We start from the raw sequence: 13577 nt of genomic DNA on the forward strand, positions 1-13577 counted from the left end.
GTGAGTCAATAACAGCACCCAACGTAGTCATCAGCAAACTTGGCCAGCCACAGGCCTTCTGCCTTTGCCTGTACCTTTGAGAAATAGATGCCAAACAGTAGGGATCCCAGGACAGATCCTTGGGGAACCTGAATAGTGACAGGTCTGCTATTGGAGGTAGAGGTGCCTATTTTGACTGAGGGTCCTGTCGGTGAGCCAGTTGGCCACCCACCTGATGAGAGAGGGATTTATGCCAAGTTGTGTTAGCTTTTAGATGTCCAAGTAGAGGATTGTCAGAGGCCTTGGCCAAGTCAAAGTAAGCTTTATGTACTGACTTTCCCTCATCCAGGGCCTTGATGACAGTCTCAAAGAAGTCAACCAGGTTCAACATGGAAGATCTGCCCTTGATGAATCCGAAATGGGTGGGGTCATGTGCTTGGAGATTGCCTATGTCCTTGTTTGAGATCCATAATAATATGCTCCATGGCTTTACAGATCAGACTTGTTAAGCTAATGGGGCGATAGTTTCCAGGGTCAGCAGTGGCACCACCTTTGTGCAAGGGATGACAATGGCGGTTTTCCACTCTGCTGGAATGAAGCCAGTACTTAAGCTGTGGTTGAAAAGGGTGCTCAATTCCGAAGCCAGTTCTTGCTGGAGATGGTGCAAAATATATCCTGGGATACTATCAGGTCCCATGGAAGCTGTGTTTTTTGCCTTTGATAGGGCCTGTAACAATTGATCTACAGAGATGTGAGGTGCGGGAAAAGTATCTGGGATGTCAGAAGAGCCTTTGGAGGGAGAAGAGGGTGAAGTTTGCACTGAACCTGTCTGCTAGCAAGTTGGCTAAGACAACAGAGTCCGTGTAAGTGATACTGTTAAGTACTAATTCGGAACAAACCTGGGCTTTGCCACAGAGGTTCCTGACGTAACTGAAGAAGACTTTATGGTTTCCCTTTGTTATGGAGGCTAGTTTAGATTCAAAATTGTTCTTGGAGGTTTTCACTAGTGATCTAATTTGCTTGTTGAGGCTAAGGAGGGAGTTTTTCCAATTTGGAATTTGTTCCCTTTTACCCTTGGACAACGGTTTCTTTTTTGTTGTAAAGCCTGTTGACAGAACATGTCCACCAAACAGGTTTGTATTTCCTTGAGCAGGTTTTAGTTCTCTCTGTTATGGCTGTGTCCATGCAGTTGTACAAGTGCTTGTAAACTGCATTGGCGTACTGTTCAGCATAGTTGTCTGCATCCTCTAGAGGGGCCGGCATTGTGAAGTTGGATACCCTCCCTTAGGAGCTTGTAGTCAGCTTCTGAGAAGATTTTTTAGATTGATTTCGGCTGGAGGGGTTGGGTGGGATAGAAACTTCGAATGAGACGGTCCGATCTGATCTAACCAGGGAAGGACATACTATGGGAGTGGTGCAGCGGTTAGAGAACCAAGTCCAGAATGTTATCTCCCCTTGTGGGGGATGAGACGAGCTGTTATAGTGGGTAAGAATTAATGAAGTTGAGGAATCGTTGAGATAGTGCGTTAGTGCAAGAATAGTTCACTCAGTCTATGGTGGGGTAGTTGAAGTCACCAAGGATCAGGGTGTTGGGGGTTACCTTGATGGAGTCTAGTAGATCCAGATAAGAGTGGGTGTTCTGAGTCATGGAGGGGGGTCTATAGCTAACCTAACTTGGATTGGTGTCGTGCCAACTGTCAGTTGTACCTGGAGTAGTTCCAGTGCGTCATGCTGGCAAATCAGTCTGGAGGTGTGCCTGTCCTTGATGAAGATAGAAAATACACCACCTTTAGTTTTCCCAACCTCATTTTGGGGTCAGAATGTGTGGAATGAGGTATATCCTGGTAAGGCAGGGGTGCTCTCCGCAGCTCTGAACCAAGCTTCTTTGACTGCACAGACATCAGCATCTTCTAGTGCAAGGAGGGCTTCCAGTGTGTCCATTTTCAGTTTTAGGCTCCTAACGTTAAGCAGCATGGCCTTCAATTTGTTTTTTGACAGATCTTTTATGTTGGAAGGTTTGTCTTTGGGACATTGCCTAAGAAAGGCACAGTGGGGGAGGCAAGAGCCTTGGCCAGGATCCGGAAACCCAGTGGTGACAGGTGAATGCCATCTCTTGCAAAGCATTGAGACTTGTCGATCATGTCATCCCAGGCAGACAGATACTGGATCCCATTGGAATGATGCAAGAAACTAAGCCAATTGTTGAAGTAAATTGTTTTTTGTTGTTATTGTGGTGGTATTCTTGGTGAAGGTAGGATGTGCTGCTTAGGGCTAGGGTCATACCTGCCTTGAACACACACAGAGTTCAATCGTGTCTCTCTTCATATAGTCCAGGGAGGTACATTTAAAATCATTGACACCAACATGTACAATGATATGTATGTGTACCTGTTGTGCAGAGACGTGTGTGTGTGAGATGTGGTAGATTCTGGCACCAGACAGACAACTGGCCATGACCTTCTCGTCAATCCTGGTGAGGGGGACTTTGGTGTGTCTTACAGTTAAGTCACCAATGACTAGTGTGTTTGGTTTATTATGTCTTGTGGGCTGTGATGGTTTATTGTTTTGCCTTATGGGCTGTGTTTGAGAGACACTGGTGTGTTGTCTGCTGTGTGTAATGTGTTTGGTGTTTTGTGTGAAATGTTTGAGAGTGTGAGTCAGTGATTTGCCAGAAAACCACTAATTTTTTGAGGAATAAGCCAAAAATATGAGGCATAAATCTGGACTTTCTGCAAAAATCTGGACAGTTGAGAGGTGTACATATCTGTCAAACTTGGTGCAAAACATTTGGACAAAGTCTGAAATAATGCAGATACTATGGCCCAAAAATAGGGATAGATTTTAAATATTGCTCTCTCTAATTTAGAAAGTTGGTAGAATAACAGGACTTGTGTTTCCATGCATTTTGTGAAGGATATGAAGTCTGAAACTCGTGTATGTTTAGTGACTTCAGCCCATTGTGATTTGCCAGTAAACCACAAATTGTATGAGAAACGGACCAAAACTATGAAATTAAATCTGGACAGTTGAGAGGTATGTTAAAACCCACACCCACACCTAGCTTCTATCTGCTCTCACACAGCAACACACACACCTTCTCTTTCACACAGTAACAAATGGCTAGTTCAAATTCCACACACACACACACACACACACACACACACACACACACACACACACCTACTTCCTGACACAGTAACACACATACTCACTTTATCTCTCATACTACGAACAGAAGCACTAGTTTAAATCTCTCACACAATATACACACGGACACACACACACACACACTTCCCTTGTCTGTCTTACAGATGGTTTTAAATTCTATGTGCGAGTACTGTACAGGTAAGTCACTCTTATCCAGTCTTGCTTTAACCTTGCACTTCGGAACATCTTGGCTTGTTTTAATCTTAAAATGTTAAAGTACTGAAAAATGAACTTGCAATATATAAAATGAAAACAAGTTCATTTTGTTTCAATATTTTAACATTTTAAGATTAAAACGATAAGCCAAGATGTTCCAAAGTGCCCAGAGAAGGTGGAAGTGGTGATGGTGTTCCCTGTTGTCTGTTGCTATGACTACTGAAGAAATTTGATGGCTGGATAAAGAGAGACTGGGTCAGAGGTAGTGTACTGTATGTGGTTGCAACCCTGCCCCCTGGTGGTAACTTGAACTTCTGCATAATTGCGATTGGGAGGGACCACCTATGATGCAGAAATGTTCCCACTCTTTGAAACATGTCTGCACGAGGGCTCTACTCTAACTGGGTTTGGCAGGGCCCAACCGTGTTTCCCCCCTGATAGCCTGTTCTCAGAGAAGACTGTCCCAAGCCCCTTCCTGGCACACCATTCAGAGGGGATGGCACCAACACAACCCTTCCTCCCAGGTGAATGCGCACCACAGAAAGCCTTGCATTTTTTGCTCACTCTTTTCAGCTTCTCAAACTGCTAATCAGTGTTGAGTTGAAAATAACGTTAATCCTGTTTGTCAGCAGATTCCGCTTAAATACCTGTCATGGATGGTTTTATTTCTGGTTGCTGCTGTTAATAGCAGAAGAATTTTGGAGTTGCATTATCTCATGTGAAAACCACTGTATTTGGAATTCAGCAGTAAAATTGTCTTTGAAAAGCAATCTTTCATGCAAGTAGTATCTTCTGTAATGATTCTTACCATTTATTTTATTTGTTTATCCTTTGTTGACCAGGTTGATTCCACTAGGCTAGTGGCCTTTTTTCTGGGGAGACCTGAGGTGGTATTTCTACTACTAGGGGAAATTTGGTCAGGGCATCATGGAATTTCCACTACTCTTTTCGATAGATACCATGGGATCTTTTACAGTTACCTGAGCTACCACAAACTCAAGCAGATGGGACCTTGGTTTAACATCTCATCCAAAGGACTACACACGTGGGCTGGGAGTGAAGCGAGATGAACTGATTTGCTGTTACAGTGGCCAGTCCTCAAATGTTTTGCTGTTAGGGCAAATGTTTACTCCCAACTGTTTTCCCTGCAGTCCTTAGCTCCATCTCTCTTCACATTGCCTTATAGTTAGGGGCCACCCACTACAAGCCATTTCAGAAAGAGCTGTAGTAAAGTAGCCAAATTATTTTTGGAATCACCAGTGATTCTATCTCCTTGGCATCATACAGTCTTGAAGCTGTATCCCATGAGACTTGGATGGTATATATATTTTTTTTTGTCAGAAATACATTGTTACCTTTTGGAGAAGGAACTCAAATTGCTGTTAAACTGAATGTTCATTTGCTTATTTTATAAAATATTTTTTTAGACTCTATATTACATGATCGAATGATCACAATAGAAACGCACTAGAGAGCGAAAATGCAGCATATCAAAACTGTTATTGTGGACGGGCTGTGCCTCCCCCCCCCCCCCCCGCTAAATATGTGTACCAACTCCGAGATTACACTTCTTTTCGGCTTTTCCCGGTTAGGGGTCGCCACAGCGGATCATCTGTCTGCTAATGATTGGCAGTGCAGTTTTACAGTGTCGAGTTGCCAGCCCGGCACCCAACCTTTGACAGAAGGCACACAGACTCACACCTAGGGCCAATTTAGAGTGTCCAGTCCACCTACTGCATGTCTTTGGGATGAAACCGGAGCACCCGAAGGAAACGCACGTGACCACAGGGAGGACATGCAGACTCCGCACAGAAGGCACCCCAGCCGAGAATCGAACCGGAGAACCTCTTGCTGTGAGGCGGCAACGCTAACCGTAGCACCGCCATGGCTGCCCTAACTCCGAGATTGCACTACAGTGAGGAAAAGGCAAATATTCTGTTCTTCACTGTGCCACGATCCTACAAAAAGCACTTTGGTGTGCTGCATTTTTACTCTTTAGAGCATGAGTGTCAAACCTTTTGGCTTGCTGGGGCCGCATTGAGTGAACAGAAATGGTCTTGGGGCCACATATAAAATATATCCTATAGTTACCTCTTTCGTTGCTGCGGAAGACCACAGTTGAACTCCTGGCTGTATTGTAGGTGCATTTGAACTATGAATAAATGTAATAAATGCCTAATATTTGCCTTAAAATTCTAATTCTCGTTCAAAATCTGATTCTCTAATCTAACAGTTAACTCTAACATCTTAGTTTTTTTTTTTTTTTTTTTTTTTACAAATAAACAGATATTCACTACAGCACTAGTATTTCTCACTGGGAAAACCACTCCAACAGTCCAACTACGTAAAATGTCAACATCAGCAGTCCTACAATACTATAATCTACAAAAATAACCTAACAAATTTGCAATAAAGTAAAGAATTCACATTACTGACTTAATAAAACAATTGTGAATAAGCTGCAAGAGGGTCTCACCCAAACAAATAACTGTTGCCAGAAATATGGCCTCAAGCTAAATGTCAAAAAATGCATCATCATCCCCTTTGAGGAGAGTGATGTCCCCACAAATTATCACATTAATAATGTTGTAAGCACGCAATCAGTTGTATGGTACTTGGGCACCCAAGTTGATAGAAACCTGACTTTTGACCACCACGTTGTCTCCGTTGTATTGGAAGGCTTTTTACATGGCCCACTTCATTATTAAAGGTATCTCATCCAGGGACAAGGAGGTCATAACATCCCTGTATTCTTCCTTTACAAGAGCCATTATTGAGTGCAATGCCCTTTTTGGCATGTGCCTCAGCAAAACACCCTGCCAAAAGAAAGACTACAACCATTTCTGACAAAAAAGGTCAAAGGATGAAGTTCACTTAGCTATCCAAACAGACTAAAAAGCTTCTTGCTTTCCTCTCTCTCTCACTGGCCCCTATAAATGTCATCACTGGCTTGCTTTCCAGGCTAAGAAAGATCCTGCCTTAAGAGACTTCCTCTACCTCAGAAATACTGGTTATATTTAAAACGCTCACTACAAAGACCACAGCCTTCACTGCAACATAAACAAGCCACTTTGTATGGACTGGTTCTTGACACAAAAGCCTTCAACTTCTGTAAAAAGCTCCTCTCGTGATCAATCTAGTTCAGCAACACAACAACTGGATGGATAGTCATAAATGTAGTCATTGGGTAAGTAGCATAGCCTTCATCAAAACAGATGGAAAATCCACATGCTAACTTTTCCCAGCTTGGATGGCTAAGATCTGATATTGGTTACTCAAGTCTACTTGCCCAAGAAGAGCGGCCTGTTTAACTAAGAATTCCATTTGCAAAAATATATTCAGTATAAATATTAAATCTCTCTCTCTTACACACACACACACACACACACACACACACACACACACACACAAAAGAAGACCCTACTTATAAAATAGGCAACCTCAGTAATCACATGACCCCTACTCACTGAATGAAATTGTCTGCAAGTCAAAATATCTGAAAAAAAAATCATAATAGAGATGGATTCATCCATGCAATTTCCCACCACCAAAAGGACCATCAATAAATCAACAAACAACTGCTCGGCAAAATGTAAATCAATAAGAAAACTATAAATTCTCAAAGATAATGCTACATACTGGTGTACACATATAACTTGTGTCAATCCCCAGGTTAATCCATACCAAAAGATTGTTTCAGAGCTTCAGCTATGTGCAATCAGCTTTCTCCTGAAAACCTGTTAACTCATTGATATTTGCCTTGCTGTAATTATAACTGTAAAAAAAAAAAAGTTTTTAAGTTTATTCTGTACCTCATTGATTCTCACTGTTACGAGATGTAATCTCTGCCATATTGTATGAGTACTATATCCATGATTTGCTGTCTCTTTCTCTCTCATGTATTGTATTATATTATTTTGTGTTATTTTTGAAGCTTTTCTCCCCGGGCCTCTGCTGAAAATGGACCTGTGTACAGTCAGACTTTCCCAGTAAACAAATGTAAAATAAAATAAATCAAAATAAACTGCCCTCCAATCTAAAGCTGTTTGACATTCAGACATTTTAATTTGTGCAGAAGTTATTCACAGACCAACAGTTTACTGAGCTGTAATGCTGACCTTCGCTTTTGAAAAAAAAACAAATTCCCAGACTTTGTCAATAGCTCAAAGTGTAGAGAGGATTATTTGTTATTTATTATGTATTTATTTATTTTTGGAAAACATCTTTAAAACTGTTAAATTGATTACACACCCGGAAATACAGAAAAGTTACTGTGGTATGTAAACCACAGACTGCTGCAAGAAATCAGTCACATTAGCACTCTATGCTTACGTCCAAACCGATGAATCATACCTGTCAATTCCAAAAGAAGTTGTTGTGTCTTTCGGCTTTTCCCGGTTAGGGGTCGCACAGCGGAACTCCAGTCCGCTAATGATTGGTAGTTGATTTTTACGTGCAGAGTTACCAGCCCTGACGCACAACCTTCAACGAAGGTACGCCCATTCACGCATGTCTCCACGCAGAAGACGCTGTAGAAGTAAAGTAGCTTAATAAGAAGGTTATTTGCAAGGTGACATGGCAGTTTATATTGGAAATAAGCAGATATATTAAAAAGGCTCTGTTTCTCATAATTATGCTGAAAAGTCTTCCAAGGTAAATACAACCTTCTAATTTAGTATGGAACCATGCCTCTCAACCTTAGAGCATGAAATCTGGACAAAGCGAAAAATAAAAGTGGGGGACAGGCCCAAAAATAGTTATGCATCACAGACACCATTGAAACAACTGTAGCTGCAAACATTATACATCACTTATAATCTTTCTATCCCATCATTGTCAGTTAAACATGATATGGCTCATTCAGTCCTGCCTTCTTTTGCAGCAAAAAAAAACATGCTTTGAAATGACAAATGCATTAAAAGTAATAAATAAAGCACATTGCATCAACATCCTGCAACTTCCTACCTGCAAGCAACCACAGAGCTTTCACGGAAACTAGGGCTGCTTATTTCCCTAGAATGACAGCTCTCCCTAATTAAGTCTAATGGTATACAATCTACCAGGATCTGGACTACCTGAAATTAAATTATGGCCTGTAAATTGAAAGTACACTTTGTTTAATTAAACTATATTTCTAAGCCCACTTACTATATTTTTTCAGTAACATCTCAATATCCATTTCCAAGTCACTTTACAAGACATTGGCAGTGGTAGGCTTGGCATCCTTCAGAACCCCCAGGCTCACGCTAATACTGCTAGCATTGTCCATTAAATGTAAATATCCATCCACTGTAAATGGCAAGAAGCTATATCTTAAAAAATCTACTTTTGGCATGCGTACCCAAGTATCAGGTTTTGAAACAAGGAAACATTCTCCACAGTCCATAAGTCTCCGTCTTTAATAATCATCTACTGTTGCAGCACTCCCAACACATAAGCACACATATACACACTAAAACCCCCAACATTTAAAAAAAATGCCATTGTGCCCACTTGATTTGCCAGTATTGATGATCCACCAAAGCTATGCTTACTGTTGTACCACATGTACCACTGCCTAGAACCCACCAATGAAAAAACAGTACTAGTTGCAAACAGTACTAGGTGCTTTTTTGTTTGTCTGAAAAAATAATACAACTTTATATGCTACAGTCCCACATAGTCAATCCACTACTGACCCATTAACCCTAGGCCGCTGTCTCATTCTTGCTCCCTGGAACTGCATTAGCTTGGATGACTACTTTTATTTCCGAAGCAAAAGATACAAATTGGAAGATGAGGCAAAAATCCAGACATTCTTTGAAAATCCATACAGTTAAGAGGTATGAGTTCATGTTCAATACAACACTCTCCCTGCCAGGAAAGCTGCAAGTTAATGTAAGTGTACTTTTAACGTACGATATATTTGTGAGCTAAATTGTTTGTGTTCAGTAGGTAGACTGATCATTGTTAGCCTCTTTGTGCATGCATCTCTCTCTCTCATGCACACATATACACACACACACACACACACACACACACACACACACACACACTCCTTCTACTTTCACGCACACAATTCTGCTTTCATGCATGCACTCACTCACTCTGTACTTACCTGTTAACACAAGTAAGTGCTGTCCCTTTCAAAGGCAATGGTGGCAAATCCATACACGAGTTCCTCTTCAGCGAGAACACACACTGATTGTTCAGCACAAAATAATGGTGTAAACACACTGACCCTTTTTTGGCACAAAAACAAAACTAGAAGGGTGCTTTGGTACATGCGCACACCGACATTAGCGTTACAGGTCACGGGAGCAAAAAACACAAAACAAAAAAGTGTTTTGGGGCATGTGTAGATTGATGTTGCAGTTAGAGGTTGAGGGCCGCATGTGGCCAGTGGGCTGCAGGTTGGACACGTCTGCTTTAGAGCATTCGCTATTGTAGTCATTAGATCATGTAGTATAGACACTTTTTTTTAATGCTTTTCCCCCTCCACCATGCCTGCCGACCATCTAATCTCCCCAGTGGGACTTGATCTCATGTTTCAAACACCTCTTGGAGGATTAGCTTACAGATAGCCATGAGGGTTGCTTGTGTCCTCACTGGTGTTTTTGCGATGATGGCATTTGTTTTTATAGGTTCATAGGTTCATACTAGGCTATCTGTCCTAGGGCATTTATAAGCCTAGCCAGAGTGTGGCTTTTGCCACCCATTTTAAATTAATTTTGCTATGCCCTTTTTCGAGGTTAGTATACTGCGCCTCTGTCTAACAATGACACAGAAGTGATACCCGGGGTAAACCTACGATCTCCCATCCACTCATCAAGATTCCTCTTGAAGAGAGTCACTGAGGGACTCTGCCTAACCTGGACTGGGATTTTATTCCAGAGTGAAGGGAGCCTCTGGGTTATGAATCTGTCCCTCCAGCATGTCCTGTTTATTTCAGTGCTGAGGTTCAAGTCTCTCGAGCGCATAGCTCGATGGGATTTGGATTTTCTGAGGTGCAGCATGTCCATTAATTCCGGGTTGGACATGGCTTTATACGTCAGGCACAGATTGCCTCTGAGCAGGCGGTATGCCACTGAGTAGAGCTGGAGTTTCTTTAACCGGGCAGCATATGGCATCTGTTTGAGCCCTTTGATCCTCTTGGTGAGGTACTTTTGGGGTCTTTCCAGTTGCTGCAGGTGTCTGGTAAGGTACATCCCAAAGGGGCATTGTACTCAATTATGAGCCTGATGAGGGATGAGTAAAGAGGCACGATGACCTCCCCTGATCTAGATGTGAATCCCTTCATGATTAGGTGGGCTATATAAAATGTTTTTCTAACCACTTTGGCCACGTGGTTGTCAAATGAGAGATTGCTATCAACTTGGGTCCCCAGGTCCCTAATTACTTCTTTTGTACTTAATGGATTACCACCTATGTGGTAATTTGTGGGCACTTTATTTTTGCCAAAGGGGATGACTATACACTTTTTGGTGTTTAGCTTGAGGCCATGGCTCTGGCACCAGTTGTCTGTTTCTATGAGGCCCTTTTGGAGGATGCTTGTGGTCGGCTGGAGAGTTGATTATGGTGCCCAGTTTGTAGTAATCTGCGAACTTGGTCAGCCACAGTCCTTCCGTGTTGGCCTGTACCTCCGAGAAATATATACCGAACAAGAGAGGTCCCAGGACTGAGCCTTGTGGGACGCCACTTGTAACTGGTTTGGAGTCTGACATGGCTCCAGCAATTCTAACCATGTGGGTTCTGTCCTTGAGCCAGTTTGCAGCCCATCTAGTGACACGGGTTTATATTTAAGCTGGTGAGCTTATCTATAATGCCCGAGTGGGGTATTGTATTGAAGGCTTTTGCGAGGTCCAGGTAGGCTGTGTGGACCACCTTCCCCTCGTCAATGGCCTTGGTGACTGTTTCAAAGAAATCGACCAGGTTTAAGAGGCAGTGTCTGCCCTTAAAGCCGAACTGGGTAGGATCCAGTGTCTGTAGGTCCCCAATATCTTTATTTATGAGGTCCATGATGATCCTTTCCATAGCTTTGCAGACCAAGCTATTCAGGCTTATGGGGCGATAGTTTCCAGGATCCGTTGAGGCACCACCTTTGTGGAGAGGGAGCACTGTTGCTGTACGCCACTCTTTGGGTACATATCCTGTAGTAAGGCTGAGATTGAACAGTAGTTTTATGTTTGGGTTTAGCTCTTCTTGGAGTTAATGTAGGACGCAGCCGGGACACAGTCTGGTCCCATTGATGCTGTGTTTTTTGCTTTGTAGAGGGCGACTCTTACCTGAGCATCTGAGATGTCAGGGGGACAGCACTCTGCTGGGATAGATATTTGCCCTTTTGGTGTGGGGGGGGGGGGAGAAGTTTGCGCTGAATCTGTCAGCTAGGATGTTGGCAATGTCTGTGGGTTTGGTGTATTTTTTGTCATTTTGGACTAATTCTGAGCATATCTGGGAATTCCCACCCAGGTTCGTAACATAACTAAAGAAAGCCTTGTTATTATCCTTAGTATCCTGTGCAATTTTTCTCTCGAAGCTGGCCTTAGAAGATTTTGAGTGCCTGTAGTTTTTTGCTAATACTGATCAGAGATGCCTTCCTTTTTGGGATTTTGCTCTATCATGTAGTAGCTTCCTCCTTCTATTGTATAGTTTGTTTATGGCTGGGGTCCACCAGACAGGATGTCAGCCTTTGGAGGATTGGGTCTTGGTTTTATTTGGGATTGCATGATCCATGCATTCCTGAAGGTGTTCATAGAATGCGTTTATAAAGGATTCTGCGGTCTGGGCCGTATTTTCCACAGGCCCGGGGGCTTTGAAGGATTCCACCTTGGTTTTGAGGAGTGTGAAATTTGCTTTAGAGAAGTTTTTCACTGTGGTTTTCTGGGCAGGGGGTGGGGTCGGGATGGGAATATCCAGTGAGATTAGTTTATGGTCTGATCTTACCAGTGAGGGATACACTTCTGGTGTGGAGCAGTGTGTCCCCATGTTGGTGATGATCAGGTCCAGTATGTTTTCCCCTCTTGTGGGAGTGGTAACGAGTTGTTCCATAGCATTTGAGTTTATAAATTCTAGGAACCTTTGGGCTAGGGTGTTGGAGCTAGAGTAATGCTCCCAGTCTATGTTTGGGTAGTTGAAGTCGCCCAATATAGTGGTGTTTGGAGAGACCTTCATATTTTCCAGTGTTCTCAGGAAGGCCGAGTGGGGTTCCTGGGTTTGGGAGGGTGGTCTGTAGCAGGCTATAAACTGGAAGGCAGTTTTACCCACTGTTAGTTGCACATGGATAGTCTCTGATGCTTCATGCTGTGCCACCAACCTGGAGGTGTGGGTATCTTTGGCGAATATTGATACTCCCCTCCTTTTGTGGTTCGGTCCAAGTTTTGGGGCCGAAAAGCATGGTATGAGGTATAACCTGGTAGTGCTGGGGTGCTCTCAGGAGCCTTGAACCAGGTTTCTGTTACTGCACAGATATCAATGTTCTCCATGCTAAGGAGAGTTTCGAGTGCATGCATCTTGAGGTTTAGACTTCTGGTGTTGAGTAGCATTACTCTTAGATTCTTATCCCTTGTGATACCTATGGAGGTGGGTTTGTCTTTTGAGCCTTGCCTAAAAAAGGCACTATGGGGGTAGCAAGAGCCTTTATGGCCTAACTCCTTTCCTTATATGTTCATAGGTGTTTACTAGGCTAACGACCACAAGAGCCTTTTTATGCCTAGCCATGCATCCCAAATCTCTGACTAGTTCTGATACTGTTGATAAGTGCAAGCATGGGCCTGAGAGATGAACCATTTACAGGTTGCCTGTTTGCATCAGAGGCATAGGTGCCAAACCAGGGATGAATTTCCTGTTTTACATCCAATTGTCCAAGTTGCAGTTGAATTGGATTAAGGAGGAACTTTGCTTCACATGGATGGGAAGTCTGTTCCATAGATGGGGGTAGTCTCTGGGATACATGCATATCTCTCCAGTAGGTCCTATTTATATCACAGGCAAGGTTCAAGTCTTTAGAATGGGTAATTCTGGTATTTGTTTTGTGGCTGTGCAGAAGGTCCATCAGAGTGAGGTCTGACAATGCCCTGTATGTCAGGCATAGATCTCCCCTCAAAAGCCTGTAGGAGACAGACTACATGGATAGGGCCTTGAGGCATTGTGCATAGGACACATTACTTATGCCCTGTATTCTTTTAGTGAGATATCTCTATGGACGTTCCAGTTGTTGGCTATGCCTGGTTTGGTACATACCAAAGGGGACATTGTAC

At 42.8% G+C, this 13577-nt stretch overlaps 1 protein-coding gene across 1 annotated transcript in view; it reads left to right on the forward strand.

Annotated features, from left to right (window-relative positions):
- The window catches only part of CERS2 (ceramide synthase 2), a 1576758-nt gene that overhangs the window by 992136 nt on the left and 571045 nt on the right, over nt 1-13577 (forward strand). The window lies entirely within an intron of this gene.

Source organism: Protopterus annectens, chromosome 8.part0 (genome assembly GCF_019279795.1).
Source record: "Protopterus annectens isolate FY-2018-M chromosome 8.part0, PAN1.0, whole genome shotgun sequence".
NCBI classification, from domain to species: domain Eukaryota; kingdom Metazoa; phylum Chordata; order Ceratodontiformes; family Protopteridae; genus Protopterus; species Protopterus annectens.